The sequence below is a fragment of the Coenobita brevimanus genome, unplaced genomic scaffold (assembly GCF_032717465.1).
Source record: "Coenobita brevimanus isolate Jiangsu-jjx unplaced genomic scaffold, ASM3271746v2 jjx.HiC_scaffold_165, whole genome shotgun sequence".
Lineage (NCBI taxonomy): Eukaryota > Metazoa > Arthropoda > Malacostraca > Decapoda > Coenobitidae > Coenobita > Coenobita brevimanus.
Window position 1 is genome coordinate 1 of NW_027642504.1, and position 15,020 is coordinate 15,020.

A 15,020-nucleotide genomic window follows, 5' to 3' on the forward strand; every position below is an offset into this window, starting at 1 on the left:
GGTGCAAACAGCCTAACTGCTTATTTACACATACAAATATTCATCATAACATATTCTAACATCATAGTACAGTACACTGTACAATTGCAGCATTGATATTTTATACCAGTAATGTGATCCTTCCAGGGATAAGAGACTGAATAGGGAGGCTTCCAGACATTGAGAAGTGTGGATAGCCACCATTAATTGGCCAAGGACAATGCATGCAAGCATGTTGTAGCCTTAATATATGATATGAAAGGACCAGGCGCCTGGTGGTTTAGTGGGTAATTATTGTGCTCCAGTCGGATTGAGCCAGTGAAGGTTTATATCCTAGGGGTGGTTGGGGTTGATTGCTCATGTAATGCCACTCAGGGATGAGTGAGGCTGGTCACTCTCATCTTAAATGTCGGGACCAACTGCCTAGCCCCGGGCTCCTTATTGGGCAATGTAGGATTGGATGATAGATGGCTGGGTGAAAGGACTTTGGGCTATGTTTGGTGTCCACTGTTTAGTAACTCTGCAAGTGTATTCTGATCATTACTTGTTCGCTTTAACACAAGTCTGCCTAAGGAGTCTTTCGTACTGTACACATGATGCTAAGAGGGACTCCTTCGTGTGGTGGGACTGATATAATCATGTGGCTTAACTACAGTACAAGGTAATACAAAATTATGTCCCTCACCACCCTCTTTTTCCCCCAGACCAGTTTTGGCGCCAGCAGTCCACCAAATTCACATTCAGATAAGCCTATGGTTACTACTGCTGGTTCAGTACAACCTGCCAAATCCGAACATCCAATTTCCAAAATATTTTTTCATGATATAGAGGGGTGTTGATATCATGTCCTCACACATTCAAGGCATAACTGAAGACTGAGTTCTTTTGTGGACATGTTTAAGAGCAGATGATAAGTTACTAATCCAAGTGCTTCAGTTTACTTATTGTTCTCAATTGCCTTGACTACAGTATTTGTTTCACAAGTCATTTCTCACAGCTGCCATTATGATTCCACTTTCCAAAATGTTCCATTTTGCATAAAGCCTTTGGACCTAGGCATTTTGGATCTGAAAGGTTGTACTGTACACCTACTACTACTGTTCTTCTTAGATGGATACAATAGTTTACATATCTATTATCTATCTATCTATCTATTGCCAGATGCCACAATCCCATAAGGGGTGGCCATTTGACTATGAGTTAGTTGTTTTACGGGGAGGGGCACTAACCCTCCACCAACCCACTTGTTGACACGTAGGGAGCACGTATGGTTTGGTTATATGGTTACCACCCAGCGTAGTAAATGGTTCTTGGCTTACAGGAAACCATTTGGCTTGTCACTCAATGTAAAGCCACCTGTAAAGGAAAGAAGAGCAATAAGAAGTGACAGGAAAGATGGGAGAAATAGGAAGAGAGGAGGGCAGGCACAGAAAAAGAATGATAAAGGCTAAGGAAGAAGTAGGCAGCACTACATCAAGTGAGTGGATAATGGTCGCCACCACCTACCACAATCTTCAGTTCTACACACTCTAAATATAGCAGATTTGTAGTGCTAGGTGTCAAAGTCCACAGGGCACTAATTCAGAGAGATACATTATAAAGAAATGTCCGGAAATGGCAAAAAATGAAATGACAAGGACAAAGCAAAATATAAACAAGGTTAAGACATGTTCAAGACAAGACATGGCCAAGAAAACCAAATGCTAAAGGAAACCATTCTGCCTCTTCCCCTCAAGGATACATGACTGTGAGAGAGAGAGAGAGAGAGAGAGAGAGAGAGAGAGAGGGGGGGGAGGGGTATAAGATGAGAGATGGAAGTGGATGGGGATTGTCTGAGAGGGTGAGAGAGGTATGTGAGGATAAAGTAGATGAGATGATGATGATGATGATGATGGCAGCAAGAAATATAAGACAATCACCAACCTGAGGGCTTGATACTACTCTTAAGCTCTACTAACACTAAGAAAAAACTGCTTTGGATGTTAACAGAAGGAAATGTTAGTGAATCAAATACACTGACTTGGTAATGCAGATATTTGGTAGGCAAAATCAAAGGGATGTATTGTGATAGTTAACCGTTACTGCCAGTCCTTCATTTATGCAACAGGCCAACTCTGGAACTGTCTCCCTCTGTCTGTATTTCCTACTTCCTATGATCTCCAGTGTAGGATCCTGTGGCTAGGCTAACCTAGTCCAATACATGTAAGGGTAGATGACCTGTCTACATCCCTTGGTGGTGTTAAAAAAAAAAAAAAAATCCAGTTGCTTCTCGGGGACAAAGCCATGCATGGATGTCATTCTGACTGGGCGTTCTAACCCCTAGATGTCCTTTTCCGGCCACATGCCCTTACTGGCACCAACCTGTGTCATTGTAGGGTATGGGGTATGATGCATAAAGTGCATGTACAGCAGTGAAGAGCAGGTAGTTATAAAAATGTTTGGCAGGGTATGCTGGCCTACCCTCTATGTTAGTGACACTGAAAAATGTCAAGGGGGAGCTCCAGCTCTCCCTATCACCAGCTTTTCCACCTTCCTTGAGAGTACAGTACTGCCCTCACAGGCTGGTACCATACTACAGCCTGCTCATGATAATAATTATTTAATAATAATACAGTAATTATAATAATAATAATAATAATAATAATGCAGGTGGGGAAGGCATCAGGTGTGTCTGGGTTGACTGTTGAAACACTGAAAGCCTCAGGAGATACAGAAGCAAGGTTAGTAACTGACCTGATAAATACGATTATAACTGAGCGTGTTGTCCCAGATGATTAGCTGAAGATTGTACAGTAATTGTAAATGTCTACAAGGGGAAGGGTGATGCCCTGGAAAGAAGAAATTATAGAGGCATAAAGTTTTAGACCAGAAAATGAAGGTAATGGAGAGAGTTCTAGAAGGTATGTACTGTCACCTCTGCGATCCAGACTTTTACATGGTCAAAAGGGGTAGAAAACAAGTCACTATTGATGACCAATGTGTGATGAAACAGTCAGGAACTCAGATTGATGGAGACTCTCTCCCATTAACGGCCTCTTCAGTTGGGTTTGTTACATTTCAAGTGGCCAAGTTAAGAGTGGTAGCATGCCAAGATGACTGGGCCAGTCTCCAACTAGGCCAACCCAAGCCCAACCTTCGCAGTTTCCCAGAATGCTTCTAGGTTGTACATTAATAAACTACTAGGTAAGCTCTACACCACCAGTTCTCAAGGGTTATACAAACAATAAGGTTCGAGTGGGAGGGAATGTGTATTAACAAGACCAAAAAGTAGAAATCTTCCCCAGCTAATTGCTTTACAGATTAAACATGAATCACTTGGCACATTATTTTAAAAATATATACCTATAAGGTCCTAATATCAAATGCACAAAACTAAGCTCCTCTGTCCCAGTCCAATGTGTTTATTCATAATTGTCCCTCTGAGCACAAATTTCACTGGTCCAGTCCTCTGCCACTGCCAACCTTGACCTCCAAACTTGGGACCTTGACTCACTCACTGGTGCTTAGACCTCCACACTTGAACTTTGACTCCCTCAGGTACTTCGACCTCCACACTGGGACCCGCTAGAAGTTAATATGAATAATGAATAACTATTCCTCCCAATGCAAGTAATCCCTTCACATGATCAGGAAGGTCTCATAATAAAGAAACCTGAGTTACAACACTCAGCATCTCAAGTAATAACAGAATAACACATGGCACTACAGACACATAGGTCTGCTCAAAATAATACTTATTGTAGGGATAACATGGAAGAAAAAGTACTATAACAAATACAGTAAGCATGAATAACTGTAACTCTAACCATGAAAATCATCACTGCATCAACATCATTGTGCCTCACAAAGCAACTATGTGAACATTTACTCACAACATAGCCCTAAGAAGTACTGAATTGCAAAGTCATTTCAACTCAACAATAAATAATTCACAGTCTCTAGGCACCTAATACTTGGCCTACAAAAATCACACATTTATCTGAGGCCCAGACAGAACTCTATAGCATTTCGTATTCCAGTTACTAAATAATAAAGTACAGTACACAAAAATATGGGAAATACCTCACTATCCAGCTCATAGGGAAGTTGCCAAAGATCTAGCAGCATGGATATCACTATACTCCTTTCGCAGCAAGAAGTCCGTTCAGGGTGTGGCAGAAGTTGGAAATCCCGAGTGCGACGTTGCCAATTTGACCACCAATTATCGGATTATCACTCTGTCTCCCTACCTACCCCCATCTCACCTGTTTCTCTCTCTCTCTCTATATATATATGTATATTGTATATATTTATTATTTATTTTCAACTTTTTTTCCACACCACCTATGAGGTAAAAGTCTAGGCGCGTTTTATTTTTAAGAGGTTTCCCCTATAGGCCTAATCCTCTCTCTCATCTTTAATCATAATCTTCTTCGTCATCAGAACTTTCTGTTATACTGACGAAGAATGACTCTACGAAATGTTCAGCTGCTATGTCTTGTTGTGCTAGACAGGGAGTGACCCTGGGTCCCTCGCCGACCTCGGCGTGGCAACATGGGAAATAAGCGCTGCCACGTGTCATATAATTCATTCAAATTGTTGTTATAATTCTAAAAAGTGATACTCAATGTACTATATAGCTTCCTTTACTATATACAGAATATAAAAAACAATTTCAAATAGCACATAGATGGGAAATAAGAGAGAGAGAGAGGCACGTACTACAGTTGATTTGGCAGCATCGTTAGAGGAGATTCACCAGGTGGGCCTCACCCTGAACGGACTTCTTGCGGTGAAAGGACTATAGCACTCAGAAATTTTATGCTATCCTTAACCATGCTATACCTAGATCTAGGTTTGGCTGCAATTATTTGGAGAGGGAACAAAATGATGAAAATTCCAAACCTGAACACTGACAGAGGAGCCAAACCCTCCTGTTTTGTGCCCATTTTGGGCCTGTCTGAACCTGAATCCCTGGGTTACCCACAGCACATCCTACCAACTCAGTTGCCTGGCTAAAGCTACAAATCCCTACATCGTCATCTGAGATCGACTGGCACACGGCTCTGGTACGCCACCTGCTCCAATGTGCCATTTCACCCAACCTGTGAAAAAAAATATCATTAATACCATCATCACCATTTGGGATTCATCTGCTTAAGGTTTTGGAATAACAGGTACACCTAACGTGCCACAGCAACAATAATAATAACTATGAGGTATTGACAACCTTGTAATAAGGTTTGCTAAAATTACAAGCAAATTCATAAGCAACAACAAATGATACAGTGAAAGGAAGTTGTGGTGCTAATGATGATGTGCATGAAAGCATTTTGAGATGGTCTGGCCATGTGCAGGAGCAGAAAGTAAGAGACTGGCTGGAAATGTGCATGTGTGGGAGGGGAAGGGGGAGACTGATGATGAGATGGAAGGAGGGAATGGAGAGAGATTTCAGAAAAGGTGTAAACTGGATGAAGGGCAACCAAATGGCAGAGGATATGGTAACACAGAGGTGATCCATTTGTGGTGATCACTTACAGTATTAAGATATCTCGAGACAGACAAATAGATAAACAGCTAGACTGATAAATAAACAGAGAGACAGACTGACAGGCATACAGATTCATAGTCTTGCTTACCTCACCTAAACTATGTACATTTGGTGCCCTCTCCCCCACCCATCCCACAGCCTACTGATGATTTCTCTAGCACTGCACTATGCTCACTTTAACCTGACCCAAAATTGCCCTCTCCCCACTCTCAAAGCTGTTTTAACAATAAGAGGAAACTACAAAAGTACACTAGTCATGAAGAAGTGCTTCGCAAAACAGGCCCAGGGCTAGGCTACTGCAGTCCAGTACATTTAAGGGTAGATAACCAGCTAACTTCCCTTGGTGGCATTACATGACTAAAAAGCCTCCAGTCACCACTTGGGGATAGAACTTATGCAATTCTGTCACTCCATATGGGGCATTCTAACCTCTAAACCACCACATACCACAACTACAAATAAACCATGCTTAACCCATTGATTATGCATTTACCTTTCTTTATCCCACCCATGGAGTGAAAAAAAAAAAATCAATCACTCATTTCCTGTGGCACCCTCGGGGATGCATAGGACCTCGATGAACTCACACCACCACATCCTATCTTGTGCTAACTCCTCAAGATCTCCCCAACACTCATCTCCAGCTACCCGTCTCATTGTCCTCACCCACGTCTCCCTCGGCCTTCCTCTACCTCTCCTACCAAGTGCCACCCACCCTGGTGTACCTCGTACTATTCCCTGTCTCCTATACACATGTCCTAGCCACTTCCATCGTGAGAACCTAACATATTCATCGACCGGCTACACTCCCGTTATTTCTCTAATTCTACTATTTGGTATCCTTTCCCACCACTTAACTCCTAATATTCTTCTAAGTGCTTTGTTTTCAAACACCAAGAATTTATCTTCCATAGTCACTGTGCTGTACCAAGACTCGTGTCCATAAATTAAGATACTCCTAACCATTACCTTATAAAGTTTGATTTTTGTAAGCACAGAAAAATTGTTATTATTCCAAATATTTTTAAGCATTCCCATTGCCTGATTAGCCTTCTTTAACCTTTCCTCGAATTCAAAGTTCAAAGAACCATCCTTGGCTAAATAAGTACCTAAATATTTAAACCTATCAACTTGCTTTACAACCATACCTCCAGTTACACATTCCTGCGCATTTTCCATATTCATATTGATTATTTCAGTTTGTCCACAATTAATAACCAAACCCACCTTGCGACCTTCACTTCACAGACCAACACTTTCTGCATCTCTTCTGGCCCATCACAAATCAAAACTATATCATCTGCATAATCTAAATCCAAAAGTTTCCTGTTCTCTCCCCAAAGTATACCTGCACCGGTTTCTGTTCCAACGCGTTTCATAATGTAATCAATGACCAATATAAATAGTAAAGGCGATAGAACACCACCTTGAATTACTCCGGACTTGACTTCAAACGAATCACTCAGACAACCATCAACCATCACTTTACAAAATGTGTCCTCATGCATGTTCATAATGACCCTCACAAACTCCTCTGGTATTCCATAATGTCTCATGATCTTCCCCATAGTCTCTCTCGAAACACTATCAAAAGCCTTTTCAAAATCAACAAAACAAAGACTTAACGGTACTCTCATTTCATTAACTTGCTGCATCAAATGCCTAACTATAAAGATCTGATCATTGCAACCACGTCCCTTTCTAAAACCAGCCTGTTCATCCCTCAGAATACCCTCAACCACCGGCTCCAACCTATTTAACAACACTCTACTGAAAACTTTCAAAGCTATCGGAGACAAAGAGATTCCCCTCCAATTACCATATTCACTCAGGTCTCCCTTCTTCGGAACTTTAACAATTACATCGTTCTTCCAAACTGATGGTAGTAACCCCGTCACCCATATCTTATTGAATAGCTTGGTCAAGATCATTATTAATCTATCCCCCTCCACTTTAAACATTTCCGGAAATAAACCATCCTCCCCTGGTGCCTTATTATTCTTTAACTGTTTTACTGCTTTCTCCACTTCTGCAAGCCTCAACTCTCCTGTTTCTATATTTAAATCTTCCTGAGCAGACGGTATATCCTCTTCTGGTGGTATTGGTCTATTAAGAACTGTCTCAAAATGCCCAGGGCATCATCTGGTGAAAAAAAAATCTCTCTCTCTCTTTCCATTTTTGCATAGCACCATGCATAAGTCTGCATAGGGGGAGTGAAGTGAAAACTTAAAAAAAAAAATTGTTAGTTTTTGTTTATTATAAACTTAAAGAGAAACATCCAGGCCATCATCCAGTGAAAAAGAAAAACTCTCTCTCTCTTCGTCTTTGCATAGCGCCATGCGCAAGTCTGCATGGGGGTGGAGTGGTTAGCATTGATGCACGGCCACTGGAAGGTTAGCACAGCCTGAGCTGTGGCTCGCAATCCATGGGTTAATTATACTATACCCTTTTACTCTAACTCAGTCTAAAATTTCCATCATTCCATCTTAAGCACTGACCTGTAACAAGATATCAATACTAAAAGATGATGCTAGTCACAAAGAAGTGCTATGGAAAGGATGCAAAGCTGTAACATTGTCTTACTGTGCTGGTATGTTATGTGAAGTAAGCTGCAAAAGGACAAAAATCTGGGCCAAGCTATGGTAAAAGGACTGGCTTTAATACAGGTCAATACATTTTGAAAGGCATTTTATAAAGACCACAATACCTTCCTGATCGGATGCTTGAAGAGAAGATGAATAATGTGCATGTCTTTGTATTCCAGTGAAGGGATGGACCTCTCCAATTTACTTTGCACTTTTGGAAACCAACACTAGTCTCGCACAGCACACTGGTACTGTCCTCTAACCCTCTTATCCTCAAGCTTTAACATCCAAGTACAGATCTGTAAGGAAAAATACCATATAGTACTTAAACCCTTTCACCTCTATGACATATTTCAATTTGAGATTATTTTATTCAGCACGATTAATATAGCCTTCATCAATACAGTCCCTCATACCACCTCAGCATAGTCCTGTAATCCTCAGGTTTTAGCTGCTGATATGATGTCAACATGGAAAGGTAACAAACTTTAACTCTTTCTGTTTTACCAAATATTTAAATTTGTCTTGAGAGAGGATACAAAAATCCACAATGGCAGACAAAAATAGATGTATTCCAAACAGTTTCGGAGACAGCTGTCGCCCTCTTCAGTGGATCTACAGACCAAGAGTGGTACATACAAATGCTGAGAAGCTGCTTATATGCAGGGTGAGTACACGTTTTCCCAACCACACCTGATGTGACCTCACCTGACTCTCCCTCTACTCTGTCCACGACCGAGTGAGGGATTACAAGGGGCGGCAAGGACCTTGCCACTAATCCCCTCATCACTGGATCTAGTTTATACATTCCTTCACCATGGTTAAAATTATTATATCTCTCTATACATACAGCTTCCACAATCCTACGTTTCTTATAGTTACTACATTTGTACAATATTTGGCTAGAATTCCAGTCGATTCTATGGTCGTTTTCCGAAGAGTGAACGTACACTGCGTTATTTATGTTGCCTATCTTACAAGCATACTTGTGTTCCTTAATGCAAGTGTCCAAATCCCTTCCCGTTTCACCAACATAAACCAAATCACAGTCTCTACATGGAATTTTGTATACCCCTGCAGTTTTGTTACTCATTGGTTTATTCTTTACCAACATTGATCTTAAGGTGGAAGTATATCTAAATGCAATGTTTACATCCAAATCATGACTCACAGACTTCACCAAGCTAAGATTTGACACATACGGAACCGTGATGTATGGCTTATTTTGCTGACTTTGTGATGTTGGTCTAGGTACAAAAAAGGCTTTTCTGGCTTTAAAATACGCTTGCCTTATAAATCAACTGGGATATTTTAGATCTAAAAATATTTTCCATATCTTGGCGTTTTCCGTATCCAGATGTTGGGGACTACTAATTCTGAGTGCTCTAAGGAACATAGAAGAAATAACTGACATTTTAGTGGAACTGTGGTGATATGAATAATAATGTATATACAAATTGCACTGGGTTGGTTTCCTGTATACAGAAAAGCTAAGTGTCCCAAGTTCATCCCTGTGCACAAATACATCTAAAAATGGAAGGGAACCATTATTTTCCCATTCAACTTTAAATTTAATTGAGGGAACCAGTGCATTTAATTTTGTAAGAAACTCGTCAAAGTTAGCGTATACGTCTGGCCAAAACGAAAACACATCATCAACATACCTATACCAAATTAAATTTTGAGGAGATATGGTGGTAAGAAGGTTGGATTCAAAATATTCCATGTACAGGTTACTAAGAATTGGAGAGAGGGGCGAGCCCATACCCATACCAAACTTATGCATGAAAAACTGATCACCAAAAGAAAATGCATTACACTGCACACAAAGACTAATAAGTTGGAGAAAGACATCATGTGGCATGCCGAGATCAATGTTACAATTAGGTAATTTTTCTTCCAAGAAACTAATTACATCTTCAGTAGGGACTTTAGTAAAAAGCGAGTCTACATCAAAACTGACCAACCTGCCACTGGAGAAACTGAGAGACTTAAATCTTATCAATAAAATCAGTAGAGTTTTGGACATGGGATTTAGAGAATGTGCCAACCAATGGTGCTAATTTCTTCGCTAGAAATTTTGAAAGTTTGTAAGTGAATGAGCTACACTGTGAGATGATAGGACGAAGGGGAATCTGTGGTTTATGGGTCTTTGGTAACCCATAAATGTAAGGTAATTTTGGATTAATTTGAATGAACTTACTTGCATCAATGTTTGGCACATCCTTTAAAAGGCTTTTGACTTTCTTATTAAAGTCTGTGGCTAACCTCGAGAGGGGATGACACAAGTTTTTTCGTACGTAGTGACATCACTCAACAGGTGGTTCATCTTTTCCACATAATCAGGTTTGTCTAGAATGACCACACAATTACTTTTGTCCGCTTTTGTAATAAGAATAGAATCATTTTTCTTGAGACTTTCAAGGGCCAAACGAAAACGTCATGGTATGGAGTCATTGGATTCAAAATTTCCTATGAAACTGCTAATTATTAAACCAGTAAGGCACGGGATATCCAGCTTGCTGTTAAAGGTAGAAGAAACAAAATCAAGTGCTACATCATTTCCTGGTTTCAAGGCAAAGGACAAACCTAAATTTAAAACTTGCTCCTCGACACGACTCAGTACATACGTAGAAAGATTTAAGATGGAATTCGGTAACATACACATATTCCACGGACTGTGGTTACACAAATCACTAAGTTTTTCTTGCAGTTGGATGCGTGTGAAATAAGTTTCTCTGTTACATTTCTTATCAGCTGTTTCACATATTGCTTCAAATAAATCACTTGGCAGTTGTTGCTTGAGGAAACTCAACGTACGTCGTAGATGGTAGTATGTTTCATCAATTTCTCTCTTCACGTTGCGTATACCGTCCTTCAGTAACATCCGTGCATAATCAGGGAAGGGGTCGTGTTGCTGCCTGAAGAGAGACGGTCGGAAAGATCTAGGCACCACTTGTTCATGGAGGCAATCGGTGAGGAAATGTTGCTGTAGGTTCTTGTGTTTGGAATACATCTATTTTCGTCTGCCAGTGTGGGTTTTTGTATCCTATTTCATGGTCACGATAGTGTGACTCTTCAGCCGTTGTCTTGAGAGACTGGTACAACCCTGCACAATAGTCTGCCACAGGACACTAATACAATCCTCTAACCCTCTTCTCAAGCTTTAACATTCACCCTCAGATCAGTAAACAAAAGACAGCAAATCAAACCTAACCCTATCAGCTCCACCACATCTTTTGATTCAGTAAGATTTTATTCAGCTTGATTCGTATACCCATCAACAAAGCAGTCTCTCAACAGCTTCTTATTCAATCTTCTAACCCTCTAATCCTCAGACTTTACCTCTGAAGCTTCACATACGTAGAAAAATCATTCAAATTTAACCCTACCAACTCCATTACATCTTTTAATTCAAGATTACTTTATTCAATGTGAGAGACTGATATAACCTTCGACAATACAGTCTCTCACTAAACACTGGTTAAGTCTTTTTACCTCTAATTCCTCAAGGCATTACCTTCTAAGATCAGACCAGTAGTAAAGCAATAAAACTTAACACATTCTACTCCACCACACTGATTAATTCAAAATGATTTACTCTGCTTGAATGAGTATTATAACCTTCCAATAATACCATCACTCAATAGCACCTTGACATACTTCTCAAGCTCTCTAATCCTCAGGCTTTGTCTCTGAAGATCACAACTATAAGGAAAAATAATCAGGGGAAAGATTTATGAAAAGTTGAGATCGAATGGGATACAAAGGTTTGAGAGTAAATACGGATTTCTCGGAAACTCATAAAAGTGATGATGTCTAGGGCTACTGGTGGTACTGTCAAATCAGAGGGAGAGTGGCCAGGTTCGGCTCATCACAAGGGTATGGGAAGTAACTTCATCTTGTGCAGTATTTGTAATAAGTGGATGCACAGATGTGGTGGTATTTGAGGTCGATCAAGTAGATAATAATGCTGATTTGGTGTGTTTGGTGTGTAAGGGAGAGCATGTAAATTGTCAGGTATGAAACGATTGATCTTGCTGGGGATTTTTGAGTGTGTGGAAGAGTTTTGTCATTTGGGGGACATGTCATGTGCTGAACATGGGGCTGGAGAGCTAAGGCAAGGAGTGGTTGGAGGAAGTTCAGGGAGTTGTTACCTCTCCTGCCATTGACAGGGTTCTCCCTCCACACTAAAGGATCTCTGCATGCAGCATGAATTAGAAGCATATTGCTATATGGGAGCAAGACCTGAGCAGTAAAGGAAAAAAGAGGATTAATCCCCAAGCTAGACCTCATCAGATCATATAGCCCTGCTAGGGTTACAGGAGAGCGCTACCCCTCCCAGCACAGCAGCCACTAGGTATAATCGACCAGATGGTATATTGTGAACTGCCATTCTACATATATTTGTCAAACATTATGGCTATATTAACTTAGATTCACTGTCATACCCACTGCAATTGAACAGGGTGTGGTAATCCAAAGGAAACCCACCTTTTAGACCCGCAGCAGCAAGGTGGCTACGAGGCCTCACTCATAGAGGTGTTTAACTGACCAGTTGGTACTCTGCAGGCTGAAAGAAATTAAATATATTACTTCCTCAAGTTTTTCTTTTATACCATATTACATGAAAAACAAAATGTGGCAGGTGTTAGGGATGAAATTCATGCATTACAGTACAGTCATGCCTACATAATACCCAATCCTCTAGCATGAAACTCACATAACACAGGAGGCAAAATTTTATTTCCAAATTTAGTCTATCTCTATCTATCTATTGCCAGACGCCACAATCCCGCAAGGGGTGGCCATTTGACTTTGAGTTATTTGTTTTACGGGGAGGGGCACTAACCCTCCACCAACCCACTTGTTGACACATAGGGGGCACGCATGGTTTGGTTATATGGTATAATAATAAGATTAACAAAGAAATCAGGTTAAGATTCTCTTGCACGTTATTTATGCACTTCGTGTCATTTGTGCAATTCATGTCAATAAATAATAAAAATAATAATAATACGGTAATAATAATAATCCATCCAGCCATCCATCATCCAATCCTACGCTGTCCCACTAGGAGCGCAGAAGCCCAGGGCTAGGCAGTTGGTCCTGACATTTAAGATGAATAATAATAATAATAATAATAATAATAATCCATCCATCATCCAATCTTATGTTGCCCCACAAATTCCTTGACGAGTCTGGCTAAATGCTTGTTTACAATCAATTCTCCGCATCTTGATCCTATATCTCAGGTTACAGATAAAAAAAACAACAGCAGCAGCAAAAACAAATCCCATTTTACCCCTGAGGTGTGTAGGTGCCTAAGGTTAGGCTATCAGTACATTTAAAGGTAAATAAAAGACCTACTTCCCTTGGTGGCATTACACGACTGATAAACCTCAAATCACCGTTTGGGGACTGAACTTAACCACCAGACCACCACATGCCTAAACTCAGAAGTATAAATCAAAATTCCTCTTTTGCATTCTTCCTCTTCTGTCTTTCCTTCATTCTCTCCTCTTCCTTCTGCCTACAGGTGACTTTACACTCCCTCTTCTGTCTTTCATTCCTTCATTCTTTCCTCTTCCTTCTGCCTATGGGTGACTCTACACTGAGTGAAAAACCAAATGGTTTCCTGTACACCAGGATACCATTTACTACACTGGGTGGTAACCATACAACCAAATCATGTCACCTGGTGGTTTAGTGGGTAATTAAGGGGCTCCAATCGGACCTATGTAGGTTTAAATCCATGGGGTGGTTGGGGTTTACTGCTCACGTAATGCCACTCACAGGTGAGTGAGGCTGGTCACTCTCATCTTCAATGTCAGGACCAGCTTGCCCAGCCCCAGGTTCCCACGCTCCTCATGGGACGGCAAAGGATTGGATGATGGATGGATGGATAAATTAAAATGTTTGGCTTGTAAGGTGCTGCCAGGATTCTAAGGGCTTAAATATATGATTCCTTGTGTGGAGTCTCACTGGGCATGCAGCTGGTAGTTATACACTTTCCTACTTTTTCCCTGTTCCTGGATGCTACCTCACCCCATCCTTAGTGAAACAAAGGATCATAGTATACTTGAGAGTGTGAGGGTGTAAGCATGCCCCTAATCTCTGATTATTAAATGCAACATTGATGTTATCAGCCTGCATCCCATACTACTGAGAGCAATAAATAACAATACAGAGAAGTTAGATATGTTCAATCATCAACACATGCTTTAGTAACTGCCAATAAAAAATGGGGTTTTGTCCACAACTTTGCACTCTCAGTTTTCATTATACTGTACAGTCCACAAGGTAACGACGAAAAGGACGAGGACTGTGAAATGAGGATGAGGAAGGTGACGACAAGGACAATGAGGACGAGGATGACGAGGGTGAGGACAAGGATATCAGGAGAAGGATGTGGCTGAAGCTGCCACTTACAATGATAGTGGGTGACTGGAAACACCAATGAACTGACTGAAATTACCATAATCTGAACCACTGCAAGGAACATGGAAATTCTATAATTTATTCTAACAAAACTTACTTTTCTAGTCTGAAGTATCAGCCACTAACACAACACTTTTCAATTTTTCCTTTCACAAAGCTAGAGAGGGATGCCTTCACGTGATGGTACCAAAAAAACTGGGTGGCTCACTGCCTGGTTATACCAATGTCCTTCAATTACTTTCCAGTCCCATGCAAGGAGGATGGGGGACTGTAGAAGAATGGCAACTCCAACCTGCAGTCTACCAGAATCATTGATAAGTCCAAAGTCACAAACACAATGGTAATTCCTTGTATCCTATTGCAACAATATTATCTGAAGGAGGCCAGAGTAATGAACAAAAATTTTTTCCCCTGATGGCAGCGGAGGCAGCAAATTTAGTCACAACATGAAAATGATAGACATTATAGGCAGAGGAAGCTGCCCA